Source organism: Ictidomys tridecemlineatus, chromosome 6 (assembly GCF_052094955.1).
Source record: "Ictidomys tridecemlineatus isolate mIctTri1 chromosome 6, mIctTri1.hap1, whole genome shotgun sequence".
In the NCBI taxonomy this organism is placed as follows: domain Eukaryota; kingdom Metazoa; phylum Chordata; class Mammalia; order Rodentia; family Sciuridae; genus Ictidomys; species Ictidomys tridecemlineatus.
In genome coordinates, this window is record NC_135482.1 from 85,960,972 (window position 1) to 85,972,913 (window position 11,942).

Here is an 11,942-nt window from a genome sequence, read left to right on the forward strand (position 1 = left end):
ACTTTCAATCAATAATTGACAGGAAAACAGCAACATGTAGAACACTAAAAAATCTTATCAGTAGCTTAACATGATTGGCATTTATAGAATACTCCACCAACAATATGTATTCTTTTAAAATTATTACTAACAATTTTATGCTAGATGATAAGGGAGTGAGAAAAAAAAGAAAAATATGCAGGTAATACACACATGTATATAAACATTTATGTAAAAAAACAAAGAAGAAATATTCATATTACAATCCTCCTTTTTTGCAGCTGATCACATGGTTATAGCTGGTTTCATAACTTACCTTCTTCATCCACCATTCCATATTCCCTGTGCCCTCAGCAAGCACCTCAGCTTCCCTGGAGGGTCTAGACCCACAGCAGTCCTGTCTTTCATTGATCTAATCACAGTACATGGAAGTACTTACGATAAACACTACATGATTTCCCATGTTCTTCACATTCTCCTCCTTACCCCCATAGTTGAGTACAACCCAAATTCCGTGATATAAGATCAATCTACCGCCTCCAACCAAGATAGTAACTCCCTTTTTTGATCATTGACTCAGACGTGTAAGTTTTCAAAAGTGGTCTGGTGGCAATTTCTAACTTCAGTTCAATGGAGTCATTGTTTTGTTCCAATTGGAAGGATTTTTTCCTTTGGAACTAAGACCTCTAAACCAACAAAGCCTAAGATCACAGAGAGAAAAAGCAAATTTGTATCAGTAGATCACTCAGGGTAATTATAAAGAGTCTCTCCCACTTCTACTCCTTGATTCCTGGACATGTGAATTCTAGCAAGGAATGGAGAGGGAGAAGTACCATGTATTTTTCCCACGTCTAATGTATATAACATCCTGGAGAACATTGCTCCAGCACTGCAAGGTACTGCCACCTAGTTGACACTTTGAAAGTCTTCAAAAGTCCATTGCAACATTCTATCAAGTCAGTTACTTCAGGATGATGTTAATTCACTGATGCCTAAGATCAGTGAATTTCATGAATGTGGAACTATGGCCACACCCCAATTACTGAGAAAATGTTTCTTGATGAGAAGCAATACTACATAGACTATTGTGAGAGAAGATAAGATATTTTGTAAATTCACAGATGATAGGTAGATGGCAGAAGCACTGTGGATAGAGAATAAAAACTGAACATCCAAAGTAAATATTTATTCCAATAGAAGCAAAGCACTTTCCCTTTAATGATAGAAATGATCTAATATAATCAACCTGCCATCAAGTAACGGGCTGATCCCCTCGTATCAAGGTCTTGATGCTGATCTCTGCAATGGTAGACTGGGCACTTAGTAGTGACTGTATCTAGATCAACCTTGGTGAGTTGGAAGTTTATGTTACCAAGCTTCATTCCAACCACCACTGCCATTTTGTTCATGTGTCCATTGGGTAAAGAAAAACCAGCTGGGGAAAGAGACTGATTGGAATACCCAAAAGTGGTTGACTAATGCATCCAATTACTAAAATGCACCTCTGCCAATGTCACCCTTTGAATATAAACGTCTGCACATTTGGTTCCCATTCAGAGAAATCTACTAATATACCTCTTATCAAAGCTCCCTGTCACAAATTTTTAGATCATGTTTCAGCCAAATCATTGGCAATGGTCTATGAGTTGATATACAATTACACATCTAGCTATTTCTCCTTCTAAACAAAATGAAAAAGCATGTATATTACTCAAAGTTTACCATCATGAGGATTTCCTCTCACCACCGTCCTCAAGACTGTCCTTACAAAGTGTATTTGTAATGCTACAGTTGTCCACTTTCCATGGGTATCTGCATATAATACAGAAATATCTTTAAATTAAGTAAATTAGACTGAAGTCTTTTCTTAGAGAACTCCTCGTGAAACCATAAGAGTGAGTTGGAAAGTACAGAAGGATAGAGATCACAGAAGTTTGAGCTCTTGCCGGTGCTTTCCAAGCCTACCTGAGTCCAGTCATACATATCACTTCCACTTAATAAGTTCTGTGCACCACTCCAACTTGGTGGTCAGAGAATACCCAGATAGTGATGGATAAGCTTACAATACATAGTAAGTGTAGTCATGTGAAAGTATCCCAGCTGTGAAAAAAAATTAGGAAATAAAGTCTAGAAAAATATGACTTATAAGGTAAGAAATTCCTCAAACATCTGAATGTCCAAAAGTTTAGGCAGCCTTAGTCCTTAACTTCCCAACATCAATTGCAACCTTCCACACATAAATTTAACAATACTTATTATAAGAATAAAGTACTCTCAACTAACATTAAACAACTATTCTTCTATGAGATATATTTATAGGAGAAAATGCTCCACCTTCTGCCCCAAAATAGAGCCAATTAAAAGAATCATCAGTTTGCTTATCTACTTCCAAATTCAGGTTCCCTGAATGATATCTAATCCTCCTCTAGTTTCACTGCAATTTCAATGTGACAATTTGCAATTTAGAGGTTAAATTGCTAAGGTAACCACCATTCAGATTCTCTGAATGTTATCTAACCTGCTTTTAGTTTCATTGCAATTCTAACTTAACATTTTGAAAATTATAGGCTAAATTGCTAAATTAACCACCAATAAAATATACTATACAAATACATAAGATTCAGCAATAGAAAAATTTAAGTAAAATAAACTCAAAAAACAGCAAAGAAAATATTGACGTAGACTAACTTCCTGATTTCTCAAGTCACAAGTCTACATTAACTGGGAGTTGACCGATCTAGGCTTGGCTTAGTTGGGATTGGCAATGTTCCTTATGTAAGACTCCCTGGGACTAGCAGGATAGACCAAGCATATTATTCTTAGCTATTATGAAGGTATAAGAAAACAAGTGGAAACTTGTGAGATCTGAGGCCGAGGCTTGGAATTGGTACATCTTAACTTCCTTCTCATTCTACTGGCAAAACGTGACCAGATCCAAAATTAGAGGGCAAATGGTATGATGGAGGATACACTGAAGAATTAAGTCTAATAATATACTCTAACAAAGATTTATTCTTTTACTGCTCATTCCATGTTTTTGTTGTTGTTTGTTTGTTTGTTTGTGGTTTTGGTTTTTTGCCTTTAGCTAGCACCACAACATGTCAGCAATTTTGCCTTATAAAATGATGCCTCTGAATGTCCCTTAGTGTTTTTTCACCTATGAGATTTCTGTAAGTTTCTTTTTCACTTTTCCCAGTAGTGCTGGCTCCCTCTTATGGCATTTTGATTATACATTTAATATATAATGTCTAGGAAGAGACTCTAAGACACAAGAACCCCAAAAAGGAGTAACCAGGGAGAAAGTTGAGAAGATATGATTTCATAAGACAAGAAAAAAAGAATATTTCAAAGACAAACAAATGATTGAAAAAGATAATGAATACTGAAAAAATACCTTTAGGTTTAGCTACGTGAAGGCTCTCCAAGATTTAGTAAGAGCTATGTCCAAGGAGTAAAGGTGGAGATATAAAATTTTTTGATTAATTTATATCTTAAACCATGAAATAATTATTTAGAAAAATAGACACGATTCAGCTCTTTATCTGGCACAGCCTTTCCACTGGAGGCATCAGGCTCCCTGCTGGGGCTGGCATCTTTGGTATGGTAGCTAGTACACATCTCATAGGCACCAGTGGGGTGTGGTGTGCTCAGTTCATCCACCACCCACCTGCTAAAGTGGCCCCTCATCCATTAAACTTTCACCAACCCAATGAAGTTAGGGATTCAGGTAGCATTCAGCAACATTTCCTCCAGATCAACTCAATACCAGAACCTGCTGTTCCTCCACATACAGTGAGTTATAGGTTGCCCTTGTTCTTCCTTCCTTCCTTCCTTCTCTCAGTTTCATCATTTTTTTAAAAAACCTTCCTCAAAATCCTGGTGTATGTTTTCAACTTTTCCCATATTTCCAGTGTGGGTTTTTAAATTTTTTCACATGTTTAAATTTCAACTCAAAAGAACAAACAAAATAAAGCACGATATACAACCTTTAACCCAGATGTTAAATTAAGGGATAGGGCAAGAGACCCTTGCTCCTGCCTTAGTTACAAGAACAGGAGAGAAAAGACCACTGGACATCAGCAGAGAGACCAGGGCCACTTTATGGTCCTACTGAGCTATCAGGACTTTACATAGAGAGCATAAGTCTTCCAAGTAAAAACATTTAATCCATGGATGCAAGATGAATTCTTGAATCACCTTCAAGACGTGGGATAAGGTAGGATGTATCATCGGGAAGAGCAACATTGAGTTCCTCTGCTCTCACCTTCATCTTCATCAATGCCTGGGCCTAACTTGATCCTGTGGTAGATGTGGTTGGAGTGGTCTAGGGATCTTCAAGGGAGAAGCCAAAAGAAAGCAGTGCAGTCTCAAACAGCAGAACCACCGGGTTCTTGACAGCCTTGTCATTTTTGTCCACCTCAGCTTTTAGCTATAGTTTCTCCACAATTGGTTGAGAGGGTTGATCTCCAGATCCCTCATGACCATCATGTAGACCATTGCAGAGTTGTCTCAAAGTGCCTCGGTCCTCATGGGCTGCTCTGTGTTGGCTGTCCAGCCATAGGTGCTAAACATTATGTAACAGGGTGAAGACACAAAACCAATGGACATAGTCACCTTCTCAGCCTTCTTATCCAAGGTTTCTTTTATAAGATTGCAGAGGTTCTCAAACTTCACCTTGCTTTCTTCCATCTTCTGTATCTCATCTCTTCTCCTTTTCATCTTCAGGTAGCCCTAGAACCTTCTTTGAAACTGTGACCAGACTGCTACACACAATGCTGCTCAATAGTCTCAAAGCCCTAATTCCACACATGCTCTACAATAACAGAGCTGGCCAACAGGGAAACTCAATCATCGTGGAGTGGCTTCAGCATCATTATTTCTGAATAAATACTGTCACTTTGACCCATCCTTTTAAGGCAAGCAGAAATTCTTTGAAGAACACCAGTCTTGATTTATAGATATGAAAATGATATAGTAAACTTGAAATAACATTATCCTATCTAAACTAAATTTATGCTCAGCTGCTTTTTACTTTAATGACAATAAGGCAAATGAAACAAGTAGCTAACATTCATATGGGCCAGGATCTGTAATAAGTATTATATACTTAACTTACCTAATGTTCCTTCACTACCACGAAAGCTCTTTACTCTCACCCAGGATGTAATAGATGGTTTTCTGGGTGTCCTTCATGCATAAGACATACTCTGACAGAGAAGTCATCTCATTTTAGACTGAGAGGTGCAATAGCACAGCAGCTCAAAAAGGTATTGCCAGTTAGTGGAGTCCTCATGGATTCCAAGTTTCAGAATTTTAGAGAATGCCTAAAACTTCTTGTAGTTCTTTGTCCTTCACCAACTCAGAAATGACTTCAAGATTTTGCTCTAGAGAAACATTTCTCAGATATTCAGGGGCAGGGCCTCAGTATCCATCATATAGTGGATAAAGTTGAAATGCTCTGATATCGACTCATCACAGCTGTCCATGATAAACACACAATAGACACAGAGTTTTATGTTGGTTCTTTGGGGGTTTTGTTTTTATTTTCAATTTTCAAAGAGGTCAAGAGAGAAATAGGAATGCCCAGAATTCCAACTGACCTCTACAAAGTTGCTGAGAGCCATAGCCAAGTAGGAATGATGCATGGCAATTTCCTTGTCAGCCTACCCCATGTTGCTTAGAGGGAGGAATGGGCTTGCCTTGGACCCAGGTCATTTGCACTGACATTGCATGAATGTTTGAGAAAGGTGACCCTGCTCAAGGACCAGGGCGGATCCGGGTTTAGGGTGGTTCCAGGTTTAGAGTGTGGATCCTGCTGGGAATAGGGCGGTTCTAGGTTTAAGGTGGATCCTGCTGGGAATAGGGCATATCCTGCTGCCTCAGGCGCCCCCGCTCCTTGAGTTCCATTGAGTTCTCGCGGGATTCAGAGAGTATTTTGGGATGCAGAGCCCAGTGGAGGTGTGGAGTGCTGGTGAGAGTTCAGGAATAAAGAATTGCTGTTTGAATCTACAAGGCTGTGAGTGGCTCGTGATTTTGTGCCCAGCCAGACTGCGGCACAAAGTGGTCTTCTCAGTCACTGGTAAGGCTCTTGTAAAATTTTCCACATTCGTCCTGGTCATATCATCAGGGTTTCTGGTCCACATAGGCTTGTTCTTGTTAGTTCTTCCTGAACAATATATTTCTCCTCAGTCTTCTTTGTTTTCTTTTTCCTATCCTTACTGCTGTCATTGTCATCTGAACCCACATTTTCCAACTCAGTTTTCTCATCATCATCCTCATCTTCCTCTTTCTTACCTTTCTCTTCCTCCACCTCGTCATCACTGGTTTCCTTCTCTTGTTCCTCCTCCAACTAAAAGGTGATGGGATAACCTACGACTGTCAATGGTACTTCACTTCTCTGTGACATGTCTTTCCTCTAAGTATTCTGTCTGGTCTTCTTTAAGGTAGAGAATTACCATTACCCTGGCCAATGGGCTCACTATGGCCAGCACATACTGTAAAGAAACCCCCAACAAAAGATTCCCAAGCATACCATTCATCATCATTGTGCTCTGTGACCACAACTATATTCTCTGCCATCGGGTAGACAGAATAAAGCCAACATTGAATTAACCAAACATGTAGATATCTTTACCAGCTTGAAGAACCTTCAGAAGTCCTTGACTACCAGACTTGGCAATAAAATCAGCCTTTTGTCCCACCAGTGCCATGTCCATCAACCTCAGGTGCATTCCTGAGGGTTGGGATGACATCAATTTTCATCTCTTTACCACTGTCCAACTTTGAAGGGTTCCTCAAGCACTCATACCAAGTCTTATCCAAGGCATCAGAAGCACTTCCAAAGGAAATTTCCTTTGATGAAATAAAAGGTATTGATGATGAGAAACAGAAGTTGGGAAATAGCTGCCTGGAAAATGAAAGTGTCCACCTCCTCCTTTCCATGGTGCAGTTCCTCAGGCAGCTAGAGGGGAAAGGGTTGCAAGTACTAGAGACAAGAATAACCAGCAACTGTGTTCAACTCACACATGGTACCAGCTACCTATTGGATATTAATTATCTTACCTATTCCTTTCTGCATCACAGTAAAAAAATCTAGGAAGAAACATATGTGTTTACATATTTGTATTTATATGTTATTATTTGACAAATATAAGCTAACTTAATATGTAATTTGTAAATATTCCATGTCATATGTTTCTGTATATGTTAGGAAGCTTATAGCTAGAAATTCTAGATGTTTAAAACTGTTCAATTAAAAAAAAAATTGCCATTCTTTCCTAAGTTTAGAAACTCCTTTTCTATCAAGAAATAGGAAATATATTTTTCTATCGAGTTTTCATCAATACAATTGTATTGCTTTTAAAAATGATTTAACAGCTATGTGGGGTGATAAGAGAAAAAAAATATATGTTGGGAAAGTTACATCTAGGGAAGGATCTGATTATGAAAAATGTAAAAACATTATTGCTCAAAAACTAAATATGAACAATTTATTCTACACAAATATGAATAATTTGTGTTCCTTGACATCAAAATATATTCATAATTTTCTTCAGAAATAATTAAATGAATAAAAATTAATACTCATTATTCTTATTCTTCTCTAGTTATGTAGCAATTAAAGCTATTGCTTAATTTATTTACATACTTTGTGGAAAAGACAACCATTAGCTTTCAAACACACAGCTTGCCACATGGACAGTCAATCATCATGGTGGGGCTTCAGCATCATTATTATTTCTGAACAAATACTATCACTTTGATCCATCCTTTTAAGGCAAGCAGAAATTCCTGTCTTTGAAGAATAGCAGTCTTGATTTACAGGTATGAAAATGGCACAGTGCAACCTGAAATAATATTATCCTATTGAACCCAAATTTATATTCAGCTACTTTCTACTTTAATGAGAATAAGGCAAGTAATATGAGTTTCTATCATTCATTAAGGTTTTCTATGGGTCAGGACTCATAATAAGCGCATTTTATATATAACTTACCTAAGTTTCTATACCACTAATCGTCAGATGCTGATGGCCACTCCATTTTATAGCTTAGAAAATGATAGGTGGCCTAAGACACTTTTCTTAAATATCCATTGAATTTGCCTGATGTAGAAAGAGGTGCTTCATAATTGTGAATACTGTCTCGGTTCTGATACCCCCAGAATCACTTCTTTCATAATGCTATCACATACATATTCTTCTATAAAGCTCTTCAATCTGCTTGGTATTGAAGAAAATGATTCAATTCAGTGAAATCTATGTGGATATTTTTATCACACACGATCTATTTCATTGTGTATAGGACAGTAAGATTCTTATATGTCATAGAACAATTTCACATCTAATCTTAAAATGGGAATTATTTGACACATCTTTACAATACACTATGTATGTTAAATTTAAAGAACATTTTTAATCATAATATTCTGCAATAAGGCTTCTTTTGCAATGAATATTAATACACTGGTTTCATGTAAATGTAATATATATATTCTTGCTTCTTTAAAAATAAAAAAAAGCAGTCTGAAGAATCCTAAGACATATGCTTTAAATTAAAATCATGCTGGTGTTCTTGGTATTTTATTTTAACATGCTCCTTAAACCTTCCTACCACGACCATCACCTAATCAGATATTCTTCATTTGTAATGTCCTCCCATATTACCCCACTTCCTGACAGTTTGCCAGATTTGAGCAGACTTCCAGAATTGACAAAACACACTGTGAAAAGATGTCTTAACAATGTGCAAAGTTTTTCATGTATTTTATTGAAATATGTGCATATTACTTACAATATTGCTTAATAAGACATAAAACTGGAAAGTGTTCAAAAGTTAAAGCCCAGGCTGCTGTCATCATCTTCATTCTTGTGAACTTAAATTACTTTTGTTAAAGAGAAAAGAAAAAGGAAAATAAATCTAGGGTTCACAAATATCCCTCCTGAAAACTTAGGAAAAGTAAGACAGACTTCCAAATTAACCCAAACTGTAGAGTCAGCTTCCAGCAGTCAAACACCAGTCAAGGTGCACCACTCCCTTCCCTGTTGTACCTGGGCCAGCCACAGAGGCACAGATAGCACCAAAACCGAAGAGGAAAATGCAACCCAGCTCTGTTATGTAGGATTAGAGATTCCAAGCTAGAATGAATTCTGGAGGGCTCAGAGTCTATTTCCTTTACACTACAGATGTGAAAACTGAGACTCCATCTATTTTCAGGGTAAGTCAATGCAAGATCTCACCGCAGTGCACTATTCTTTTATGATGCATGACCTCATTCCACACATGCAGTTCCAGGAACAGGTCATTGCTTTCATTTTGATTGAATCATCCACATTACCCCCATTTCAGTAAACTATTAAATAGCTTAAATTAAACTAATAATTTTCAAAGTTTCATCAATAAAGGAAAACAGATTTCTTAGCACCCTTTAATTTTAAATAATTAAACCTATACCTTTCCCTGACATCATAAAGAATTTAAGATACTTTAATTTTTTAAATACAAACTATAAAATAAGGCATATAAAAATATGAGAAAAGTAAACATAATAGCAGGTCAACATATGTCAGACTACTGTGGATCAAATAGGACTAGAGGATAGATATTGAATTCTAGTCCCTCTGATGAATACTGAGATTTAGCTCTGAGTTTCTGGGTGGCCACAATAATAAGGGAAATAAAATTGTATAAGTGGCATGGTCCTCAAGGAAAACAAAGCTTTATAAAACTTGATTAAAAATTAATAACCCAGTACTGGGGATATAGCTCAGTGGTACAGCTCATGAAGAGGCTCTGTGGTACATACTCAAGGTACATACCTCAGTGGTACGTAGTCGAGGCCCTGAGATCCATCCCCAGAAAAACAAAAATTAAATCCTGATACATAGGTTCAATTAGTAAAGTTGTGGGTATCCTTATCAAATAGGCTAGAAATTATTTGCGAGAAAATTTCATTTTACCAAATTTAATCTGCTTGAAAGATCCAAGTCAGTTAAATGACTTAGGAGCTCTAAAGACACTCTTCACTAAATATCTTTAGAAAACCTGACTTATTTCCTCATTCTGCTTTTCTACTTTTTTTTTCTAAAATGTGAAATCTGTTTTCTTGCTTCTCTGTTAAAGAGTTCATTCCCTTTTACTTTAAAAGTCCATACACATAGACATAGACACATAGACACATATATACAACGATGGAGATTGAACTAGATTATTCATTTGTTGAACACAAATGAATCTAACTCATTTATATTATAGATATGAAAATCCATACACAAAAAAAGATAAAATATTTTCCCATTGCTTCAAAACTCAATAGTGTCCAATCATCTCTGAAATGTCTTTTCTTTCTCTTCATGTCACAAAACTGGAAACTCAAGCTCAGACATCATGGCAACCATTATTTAATATTTTCAAAATGTTAAAAATCATACAATTACTGAAGGGTTACCTGGAATATTGCCAAAAACAGTGCAGCACTGTGTTTTCAAGATACTACTAATGGGTATTTCAATGCATATATTTTTCCTTGGAGACTACATGACAATTTGAACATGTGTCTGATCTAATGATCAATCTTACCTACCTTCTCCATACAACGAACAACATTTTTTTTAAATAAAAAAGATAATCAGTTATGGTATCTTACTGCCAGTAATAAATTCTTATGTCATGTTAACAAAGTGTCTCAATTAAGGTTCTCAGTTGCAAAAACACTCTTCAGTGGGGGGTCAGAGTGTAGTGAAAAGATCTTGGGTAGCACACAAAACTGCCATGAATGTGCAGTTTGGGAACATGGAGAGAAACAAAATGTTTCCAAAAACATAGCAAGTGACATCACAAAACCATTCTGGGGAAAACACAGATGCCACCCCATAGCTGGTGCTGTCACCACCACCATCACTACAACTTGACAATGATGTGGCTGCCCAGCCAACTGCCCCAGGACCCTGTTGTTTCTACCCCTGCTGCCACCCACCCTCAAAATGAGTTCTCTGTGGCTCCTGCTTCATTCAAACACCTGCTCCAATTCAAAGTTCAAAGCAAGTACATCTGAATGGTAGTTCAGTTTTCCCATGTGCTAGCAGCAAAGGAGAGCAAGAAAGCAAGGAGGTGGCAGTTTTGAACTCCATAGTGAGAGATGGGGTACACCATTTACCAGTATTCTTAAAGTGGGAATCCCCTATAAATAAATGAATGAGTATCGAGTGCACAAGACTTGTGGTTCCCATGATCAAATCCTTTCTTTTAACGTTCTATTTTTAGTAATAGTAGCATTGTTACTACCATTAACAACAATGTTGGGTTTTTGGCTTTTATAGTTATAAATAAATAAGTTGCTCTTTAACCCAAAAAGAAGCATTGATTCATTCACTTTATCCAAATCTTGACTTTGTTTTAATGCCAATTGCTTCTCCATGAAGATATAGATATATAGATATATAGATATATATATATATATATATATTTCCAAATCTGAATTTTTTTTTAAAGAGAGAGAGAGAGAGAGAGAGAGAGAGAGAGAGAGAGAGAGAGAGAGGAGAGAGAGAAAGAATTTTTTAATATTTATTTTTTAGTTCTCGGCAGACACAACATCTTTGTTGGTATGTGGTGCTTAAGATCGAACCCGGGCCGCATGCATGCCAGGCGAGCGTGCTACCGCTTGAGCCACATCCCCAGCCCCCAAATCTGAAATTTTTGACAAGTATCATCTAGTTGCTAAATTATCATACATCTGTGTGGTACAAACAATTTCAAAGTTTTTCTCTTTATTCCATCACAAAGTTGTTCTAAAAGATGAAATTTAAATAATTATCTAAAATCTATTTTTTATTGAACTTCTTTTTCTGAAGGAACAATATTCTCTCTGCACAATTTAGTGGCTTCTGGCATATAAAAGGTCACAGGTCCAGAACAGGCTGGGTTAGCCACAGTTATGCCCATCTATTTAAAACAAAACTCCTTGAA

At 36.9% G+C, this 11,942-nt stretch overlaps 1 pseudogene; it reads right to left on the bottom strand.

The window, feature by feature from the left end:
* Positions 1–5,985: 5,985 nt before the first annotated feature.
* LOC101977191 (heat shock cognate protein HSP 90-beta-like) lies at positions 5,986–10,569 on the bottom strand (annotated as a pseudogene).
* Positions 10,570–11,942: the final 1,373 nt, after the last annotated feature.